Genomic DNA, 10044 nt, shown 5'->3' on the forward strand with positions numbered 1-10044 from the left:
TGAGACTGGAAATGAAACTTGATCTTGAGACCCTCATTCCTGATATAAAAGAGATTTGACAGAATTAACGTGAGTAATCCCAAGGGTTTCTGAGAATCTTTCTGGGTCTGCAGAGCCTTTCAGCAATGGCAAGCACAGATACAGTGACAAATTCCCCCAAGTTTCCAGCCCATGCTCTGGCTTTCAACATATCTGTACTGCTCACCAAGTAGCACTACTCACTGTAACTTATTTTATCAATAAATTCTCTAGTCCATGAAAGGATTGATCTGTATAAATCTTATGATTATTTTACTAAGAATTTCCCAGATCTGACTGCTCCCATAACAGACATGATATATACTGTGTAGAGAACTAAGAAAGCTTTGGGCCCTAATGACTTGAACCAAAGAATTTTTCATACTTCTGCCTTGAAAGAAAACAGAGGAAAAAATCCTTAAAAATAATTAAGCCTTATAATTTTGGTTTGGTTTTAATTAATTATAATTAAGAGATAAAATCCCTATGGCCTTTGTAATTTTTTTATTATTATGTAAGAAATTATCTTTGATTGTTCCAGGTGAATAATACCACAATTGTTTCATTTTCTTATGGTTGTAGACTGCTAGGCAAGTTGGCTTCTTGCCAATAGTAAGTATTTTTATATTACTGCAGCCTCAGAGTGGCAGAACAAATCAAGCTTCAAATTTTAATGTTACTCAGTTTGTTACTTCAATTTAAATTTCTTGTATTGCATGTTTTGTGTTTTTTTTTTTCCTTGGCTACCTTTTAGGCAGCTCTTAGAAGTAATTCAGATCTTTTTTTACCTTAAGCTACATTGACATAAATACCACATACAGCATATATAGAAGAAGATTTGAAAATGTGAAATATTTGCAGAGGGAAAAAAAATCCCACATAAATGTATTAATTATATCTCCACCGAAACTGTTTTCTTATGTAACTATTATCCCATAGCCTAGCTTGATTTCTTATAGTTCATTGACCCATTTGGTAAATTCATAGACAAACTTTGGCAGAGGTGTAACTTGATAATTAAAAAGTATGTTATCTCTTGCCAGCTTGTTATAGCCAAGTGTAAGCTGAACGCTAGCTTTCCCTAATCCCATCAACCCAGTCTGTAGGAAGGGTCAGGGGTCAGTAACTGCTTCTAAAAACACTGTTCAATTGAATCCAAACAAGCTCTTACCTACTAAGCAGCTGCTCACAAACAATTCAGAATCTGTCCTCATTACCAATTGTTAGGGGCTCCTGTTGGAAGAAAAGCCCTATTTTGAATAGGCCTCTAATGCACCAGTAAGTCTTCATCTGATAGGCTAAGATCTAAAGTCAGCAAATTTTTTTACTTTTTTTTTTCCTTCTAGCACAAAGAGAAAAAATCAGAAACCAGCTCTTACTGGCTGGTATATCTACTGACTCTGGCAGGAAGTAAGATGTTGATTTTCAAAACACAGTGTTATACATCAAGGTTTCTGGTGAAAAGAAAGTGTAAATATAATAATATATGGAATACTGTGAAAGGCATAAACTATTTTTCAGTGATAGAAAAAAAAATTTCTCTGTGCTGGAAAAAAAGAACTTTAGAATGCCATCTAAAGAAACTGTATACAAATATTTTAGTCACTGTTGAAGATGGGAGTAACATCATTATGAAACTGTATTCAAATATTTTAGTCACTGTTGAAGATGAGAGTAACATCATTATGATCTGTGGTCAGATCTAGTTTTGCTAATTATCTGAAGGAGGCTGGTCCTGGTGCCAGGACTTGCAGACTTATTTTGTTCTAATGTGTTACATACCTAGTAAGCTGGAAATGGTTTTTGAAGCAATAGCTGAAGATGTTAGAGATCTGAAAACTTGTAGAAGGGTAAAATTTTGCTTACAGTATAGTTTGTTGCCAGGTACAAAAGCAAAGTTGTTTCCTAATTTGAACATGCACAGATTTATTCCTGGAAGTTTGCTGATGTTTGAATCTTCTTTTATTAAAAATGAAAAAAAAAATATTTCAAATATTTTTATTATTTGCAAGAGGTCACATCCTAAAACTGTGGTGTATAGGGCACCTCCACATGTGTAAACTGGGAGCCTTGATGTAGTCTCACTGGTTTCAGAAGGGGAAGAATCAAACCCTCTCTGACTGCTCTTATTTTTTATGTTGTAGATACAGTTGGGTTTTTTTAAATATTTTTTAGACAGCCTTGACAAGGACCATCATAAGCTCACAAGTGAGGGCCTATGTAGGGGTAACTCATCAGCACCAAACCTCTAGTATGGCTCAGTCCTGACACCAGCTTAGTGATAATGCCTGCATGCTGGTGGCTCAGAGAATGAGGATGTGGTTCCAGATTCCTGAGATTTCCAATCTCTTCCTCTTATTCCTGAGGTCAGTAGCTTATACAAGTCTGATTTGCAAAGCATCTTCTCTCTCTTTCTCTCCTTAAGGTCGACCTGCCTGGTCAGGAAAGTGAAGTGCACAGCAACATAAAAATTTAGGAAAATTTTCTGACTGAGGTGCAGAGTTCTATTTCAGTAACACATACAAAGAGCTAAGGTGACCCCTTTATGCCCCTGTGAAGTTACATGATAGTCCTCCTAATTTTATATTGCAGTTCTGGAAGGTACGAAGATCATGTTTCTTTTTCTGTGCTGCTTCTTTTTTTGCTTTCTACTGTGAAGATCACAGTTTATCATGGGAGGAGTTGATTTTCATTACTCTTGGTGTTTCAGATGGAGAAAAAAATATTTTAGGTCACTTCACCAAGATAGTGCTAAGAAAAGATAGTTGTTTTGCGGGGCAAGGAAACAACTCTTGTGAATATTCTTGCAGCAATTGGTGCACAAATTTGAATTGCACATCAGACACAGTACCGATATTAGCTTTCAAATACATGCGACTTAATAAACGATAAGTTAAATTACTGTAGAAATAGACATTATTATAAATATGCCACCAAACCATATTTTTAGTTTTACTTGAAGCCTTAAGGATATACAAATTCCATTTAAGCGATGTGAAAGTCTCTGACTTCCAGAGGCAGCAGTCACGGGCAGTACATAAGAGGACTCAGTATATTAGGAAAATATACCTAATAGTTTAAACAGGAAAAAATGAAGATTAAGATGAGACGCACTGTTTTCCAGCAGTTATGGCTATGCCTGTATGCACTGCTGGGTTGGTTGTCTGCTCGTTCAAATTACTCCAGCCTCCACAGAACACTTTCTATGAGTTCATTCTATGGGACTCATTAATGGCTATTTTTCTAAGGGCCTTGGATGTTGTCTTTTTTTATACACTCCCTCAAGAGCAGAGATGAGTGAGAGTGATGCCAAGGTCTGAGCTTCTCTCTATGCTGTTTTATCACTGTCCAACCTGCCTTGCTGACTCCCGTCTGACGCATGGGCAATACACTCATTATCCATTTTGGCTGATAGGCAGACAGGCATTCAGCTATTCCTTCAGAAATTAATTTGCCCAGTGGACTATGCTTCCAGACCAAGAATACCATAATGAAATCCAAATGGCCACACTGCTAACTTTGAAAACATCAGGGCTAGCAAGTCAGTCTTTGCGAAGCAAGTTGGTAGCCTCAACACATTTCTCAAGGGTAAGTATTTATATACCCAAAATACTATACAAAATTGGCATGCTTTTGAGGCTCAGGATGAAGGCGCTGGGACTATCCTCTCTCCCTATAATTGTGGAGTTGCAGTTTGCTTCTGTTCCCCACTTGCTTACCTGCCCTTATGCAGAGGGATGGGAAATGGTTTAAGCCATGGAGCACTTAGCCCCACAGTGTCTATCAGAGAAATTTCCTACAATAGTGATGTTGCATTTATGAACTGGTTCCTGCTTGCATTCTCCCTGAAAGATACAAATTTTTATTTGATCTTACCTACTTGAAAAAATCTGCAGAACAATTTTTTTTTGTTGAGCAGGGAAGTGACTGAGATTCAAGAATTCATGAGATTATTTTCTAAAAAAAATATTATTGGGATTTATTTCCTTTCTTATTTTCTTTTCTTGTTTTTCTTTTGCCATGGGTTATTAAATGTGACTGCATTCCCTATTCTTAATTGTCCCCTTGGAAATATTTATTCAAACTATATTTTCAGTCACCTAGTATAAGTCCAGAGTAGCTCCTGTGAATTCAGAAGAAGAAGACCAGATTTTTATTAGTACAACTAAGAAGAAAATTATACTTAGGCTTCTTGTATACTGTTCCACTGTCTATAGAAAAAATTATTATTAAAATACAAGTTGATGTTCTCCAAGATTTTTTTTCATAAATTAATATCCCAGCAAGCCTAGTCAGTTAAAAAACCAACCAACCAATCAACCAAACTCCCCCAAAAATAAAAAAAAAACCAAACCACAAAACAACAACAAAAACCAAACAAAAACAAACCCACAAACCCCCCCGAGAACCTATCCCAGTTTATTTTCCTGCCTCTGTTAATCTCTTTTCTCTGAATGTTTCTCTTTTTTTTTATTTTCAGTCCTAAATAATAGCAACTTGCCAACAGCATGGACTTGATTTAAAACTACCAATGACAGTCTAAGTCTCCCTAAAAAAGGGTTAACCATAGGCTGCGCATTAACGTATCTGCTTAAAAAAATAAGTCTTTAAATCATTTTATGTTTAAGAGAATTTCTTTTCACCCTTCCCCCTTTAATAAAAAAAAAAAAAGAAAAAGTGAGACCATCTTAGCTGTAAGAGCAAGTTTATTCAGGTGGTATGAATCAGACAGGGCTCACTGATGCAAACTATAGCCTCAGAAAGCACAGCAGGCTCTGAGCCTCACAGGGTTGCCCCACGAAAAGAAGCATAACAAAAACCAGAGAAGAACAGACCTGCGGTAATCTCCTTGCCCTGGCTAGAAAACAGGGGTGAAGGAAAGCTGCCCTCTCATTATGGTTTTGGTCTCAAGGTTAGAATTAGACCCTTAGGGTAAGCAGCTGTCAATTAGAGATAACTCCAACCAATGCTGTCTGAAATCTTGGACTTATCTCCTAGCAACTTCCCTTCTTTCAGGACAGCAACCCTCAGCTCTGCCTTCAGCTCAAGAGTCATCCTGAAGACAGCGAAATAACCTTTTCAATTTGGGCAGATGCATAAAAAATCCAGCTTCCAGAGCCTGCATGAAGCTCCTGTGACATTTGACTGAAGCCAGATTTTAAACTAGGTTGATTATATATTTACTTTGTTTTCTGTGTTGCAGATGTTGAGGTGATTTTGCTGAAAGAATGTTCTCAGATAATGCTTACAAATTCAGTGGGTTTTAGGCACATGGTGGTTTGCTGAGAGAGACACAGGGTTATCGTGTTCATGCATCTGCCGGTGCATCTCTCCTTCCCACTGCCTTTTACACCAGGAGAAATTTGCCAAGAGTGGTGAATGAGGAGTGGCCATGGTTACAGCAGCAGCTCTGGAGTCCTCTCTGGCATGGCAGGGTGTGCAGAGCAACAACAAGCATAAATCCTATTAAGAAGACCAAGAGGTTATGCATAATTTTTGCAGGGATCATGACTGAATTTGAGGATGAAATTTAAAAGATTCCACAAGGCACCTCTACCTCTATTTTCAAGGTTTGCCATTCATTAGATTTTATTTTAGATCCATAGCATTCCTTTTTCTAACCAGGCAAAGGGTCTAAAAGGAGACAGGGAGAAGGGGATCAGGGAGAGGAGGAGCAGGGAAACAGAAAAGGAGTGCTCACAGAAAAATAAGGGGGGGACACACACACAACAAGGACGAAGCTCATCTTTGATTCAGTTGAGGTCTGTATTCACAAAGAGATCACTCAGAAATTTTGTACAAATGGCAGGAGCAGAATGTGAGCGCAATGAGGGGCCTAATGCAGGCACTTGTCCTGTAATCAAAGATTCAGCTCAACATGAGTCCTTTGTGAGACAACAGCATCATTCTCCACCCGGGCTAACCCCTGAATGCAGAGCAGCTCTCTCAAGCAAGGCAGGCAGGATGAGCTTCGCATTTCTTTGTCCTCTTTGGAAAATATGATCTTTTTTTTTCCTATTCCTCATTTGCCTCTCTTCTAAAGAAAACATTTTTTGATATGCCTGTAGTGAGCCAGAGGATGTTTGCGTGAGTGGAAGCGCTCTCAGGGTGAGGAGAGAAGCAGATGGGCTGACATGGTGGAGCGAGGGCAGCTCCAGCCTGCGTTTGGGGAGAGTGTGCAGAAAAATGGCTGACATCTCCCTGCTGGCGAATGCATGATGGGCGTCCTCCTCTGCGTAAGCACAATTCCCCCTTCCTCAGACTTTAGCAGCCCTACATAGATGAAACGTACAGGGATTCCTTTTTTTCCTTCTTAAAGGCATTGGGCAGTAGAATTTCTCAATCTTTTAAAACATTTTTATTAAAAAAAATGTTTTACGATTTTGTTAAAATGAAACAGAGAATTTCAGTTTGGGTAAATAGACTTTTTCAGTTGGGTTGCATTAGAAATCCCTTTTTGAGTTGCAAACAGTGTTTCTTTAGATATATTTTTAATGCCACTGTAGAAAATTTTGTTTAGAAAATATAAAGTAATATTTATCTGATTCCTGATATTTTTACTCAGTCTGAATATTACCTGATGTGGTGGGTGTAATCTATTTTTTTTCAGAATTTGGCTCTTGAAAACGGGAAACAAGATGTAGAAAGTGAGTAAGATTTACAATCCTTAAAGCTTTACACAGAAACAATACAAAGAAACACAATTAAAGAATTGCCACTCAGAAAGTGAATACAAAACTAAGCATCCCAGTTGAATATTTTGTCATTCTGGGGTTACAGCCATATGCAGCAACGTAAACCAACACGCCATTGTGGCAGGGACACAGGTCCCAAATTCTTAGGAATCCCATTAATTCTTTGCTTTCTTGAATTGTTAAGTACTTATCTCTATAGAGAACTGACTGCTACCTCTAGCATTGCTAAAGTTGTTTGTTCAAAAGGCTACTCAGCGATGGGTCAAGCCTACATTCCTCATTGATATCAGAGGGAGTCTTAGAAGCAAAAAGCAGAGTGTTTAAATTTCAGAGAGACTTATTTTAGACACAAATATTGTATGAAATAATCAGAAATGCCAATATTACTATTTTAGCATACAATGTAAAGTTTAAAATATTTCTGAACACCTAGTGACGAAGTAAAAACGGAAAACATAGTTTCAAATAATAGACTTCTTGGTATAAAATTAAATGTAAAAGATAGAAAATATTACTGGTAAGGTAATACTATTGTTAATTTAACTGAAAATATGTTTGCAATATCTGTTTGATACATAGCATCATCTTTTTTCTTGATTCTCCAAGGCATTGTTGCGATTCACCTGAGCTCTGTATGTGTGTGAGTGTGTGTGTGTGTATATTTGTCTGGGCATGTATCCCTCAGGTACCGTGCAGCTGAAGATTTTGGAAACCTAAATTCTGTGTTTTTCTGTCTGGTTGTGTATGCAATTGAATTCACCTACATTTTCATATCCCATATATCCAAAACACAGTGAAAGTCTAGTTGCACAGTTATAATGTAAGGTTTTATCGGATTATTATTTAATATATTTATTTTATACTTGTGAAAAATGGGCAAATATAAATCCCCAACAGATTCTTTTGTCTTTTTTTTTCATATGGCATATGTGTGTTTTCAATTTTCTATTATAAATTTGTGACATTATATAGGATTGCAAAAAGTTTTGCATTTTCAAACTAGGCCTGGCTTCAATTCTGGGCATGATGTAATCACTACCATACCCCTTCTTGGGGAATCAAACCAGCAAGAGCCCTGCAGCTCTGTGGCCCTGCCAGGCTGCCCTGGGATCCGCTCTCAGAGCTCCCAGTGTGATTCAGCACTCTGCTCCTATTCAGGGACAGAATAAGAATGTGCTTAAGTGCTTTGTGCTTTGAAAACATGCTTAAATGCTTTGTTGAATTGAGAACTAATTAAATGACTGAAAGTTCAAACTTAATATCTCAGTGTAAGGAATGTGTGAATTTTCCCACAGGAAAGAATAGCATGCTCTGAAAATATGGCTAAAAAAATTTTGGTTTCTTCCTTGGGTTTGGTTTGTTCTGTTGTATTTGTTGGTGGTTTTTTTTTTCCCCTTTCATTAGGAAATAGAGTATAGGGCTTTTCCTTCAAAATAATTTAAAATATTCTTTAAAACATGAGCAAGAAAAATTGTAAGCAAAATAAAAATTTGTATTTTTGCTGAATTAACTTTGTAGTTTAAGCTAGGTTTTATTTCTGAAATCTAGAAAATGCTACTTTGTTTGTTTTTTTTTAAATTTCTCTTTTCACAAATGTTAATTTTTAGTTGGTTTTGTGTTTTTATTTTTTTTCCCTAAGTGCCTCACAGAAGGTTGGCGAAGTTCCAGAATAACAGCTGGAAGTGAGAAGGAATGAAAAAGTATATCACAGAAATTCAAATGAGAAATACGATATACATTTTTAATGGGTATGGTTATCATTCATTTGAACAAATTATAAATGAGGGATTGTTTTTTAGATTGCCAGATGTCTTCGGCTCAGCGCTGGATGCCTTTCCAATAGACAAATACAAGCGATTAACTTCACAGAATGTCTGTGAGTTGAAATTCAGGCAAAGATAAAATGATACATTTTGGCCTTCAGAACTCAAAGCATTGGAGATGGGGACCCTGGACATACTGCTTGTTTGCAGTATGTGTGAAAAAGGTACTTCATTTCATGTCCTGAAGAATGACAATTTTTTTTTAACGTGGGGGTTTTTTTTCTCTCTGTTGGCTATGTTCAAGAAACCATATACATAACATCAGAAAGGGTGACTTAAGATCAGATCTATTGACATAATTAACTTATTTGCAAACAGTTTAATGTATTTTTGTCTGAGCCTGCCTTCTTGCACACACCAAAACTACCCTTATTCAACTCCTTGTGAATTAGGGTGTACAGCAAATAAAGGAACAATCATCTAGTCCAAACATATTTGCATTCTTAATATGGTGCACACATTCAGGCAAGCGGCAATTTGCATGAGGACCATGAGCCAAATTCAGTTCTGACAGTAGTAGGCATAACTTTATTCAAACCAGACAAGCAGCAGGCGTTTACAAGGGGCAAGAATAGGTGCTCTGTGTTTGCTGCATGTCCATGCTCCAGCATAATGCATTGCTGTTGCTCAAAACTTCACATTTTTCTTAGACCAGAGGTTATCAAAACCAAGTGCAAGTTTCATCTACAAGTTTGGATATGTATGCAGTAGCTGGCAAGATATATGTCTTGCTTTTACACCTAGATTTCAGTGTGAATAATAATCATACTTTAAAAATTATTCTTTTTGCAGGCTTTCATAACTGGAATTAGATGAGAAGAATTATGCCAGGATGCCTCTGGTCACCCTCAAAGCATCCTTGTAAATTCAGTCACAAGCATAAGCAGCTTCATTCTGTCCAAAGAATTAGCATTTTTTTAAGTGCTCATTTTCCAAGTATTCTTACTAATACTTTAATGGCTGTTGTATACCCCAGTGCTGTGGAGCTGACTGATGTGTCTTGCTGTGTTTCAGCGAATGTTGTGAGGAATCTACAGCAATTAGCTGCTCATGCCTCTGCTTTCCTGTTTTGTGCCTTCCCTTTCATGTATCAGATGTTTGTAAGTTTTCCATTAGACATTTCCTGCTTCTAATAGATGTTTGTGAGGCTTTTGCTTTGAGCTATCAGGGCTCCAATTTGTGCTGAGATGTTTGGTTTTGTTTTAGGGCTGAGAGGTCTTTGTACTCCTTTCTTCCTAGAAAACATTATAATCTGGAAAAAATAAATAAATTGTACTTTACAAAAAGTGAATATGACTCCTTCATCTAAATGGCATGGTTTGCACATGTGTCTTTCGTCAGCAGATCACTCCTAAAATAAAAGCACTTAAACTGCAGTTTCTGCCAACTTATCAGACACCAAATGGTGACAACATATATGTATTGTAGTTCCTAAAGGCAGCTTTGTACTCCAGTGTTTTCATCTTCTTTGCCCTGCTTTTTTTTCTCTTTTTAATTTGAAACGGTGA

The 10044-nt window shown here is 37.1% G+C and overlaps 1 long non-coding RNA gene across 1 annotated transcript; it reads left to right on the forward strand.

The window, feature by feature from the left end:
• Nucleotides 1–5682: 5682 nt before the first annotated feature.
• On the forward strand, nucleotides 5683–9786 carry LOC127466955 (uncharacterized). Its single transcript, XR_007902898.1, has 4 exons — nucleotides 5683–6254; nucleotides 6629–6665; nucleotides 8513–8700; nucleotides 9329–9786. It is a non-coding gene; the product is annotated as an uncharacterized LOC127466955 (long non-coding RNA).
• The last annotated feature ends 258 nt before the right edge of the window (nucleotides 9787–10044 follow it).

The sequence above is a fragment of the Manacus candei genome, unplaced genomic scaffold (assembly GCF_025592945.1).
Source record: "Manacus candei isolate 608988 ecotype Guabito, Panama unplaced genomic scaffold, ASM2559294v1 h1tg000011l, whole genome shotgun sequence".
Taxonomy (NCBI): domain Eukaryota; kingdom Metazoa; phylum Chordata; class Aves; order Passeriformes; family Pipridae; genus Manacus; species Manacus candei.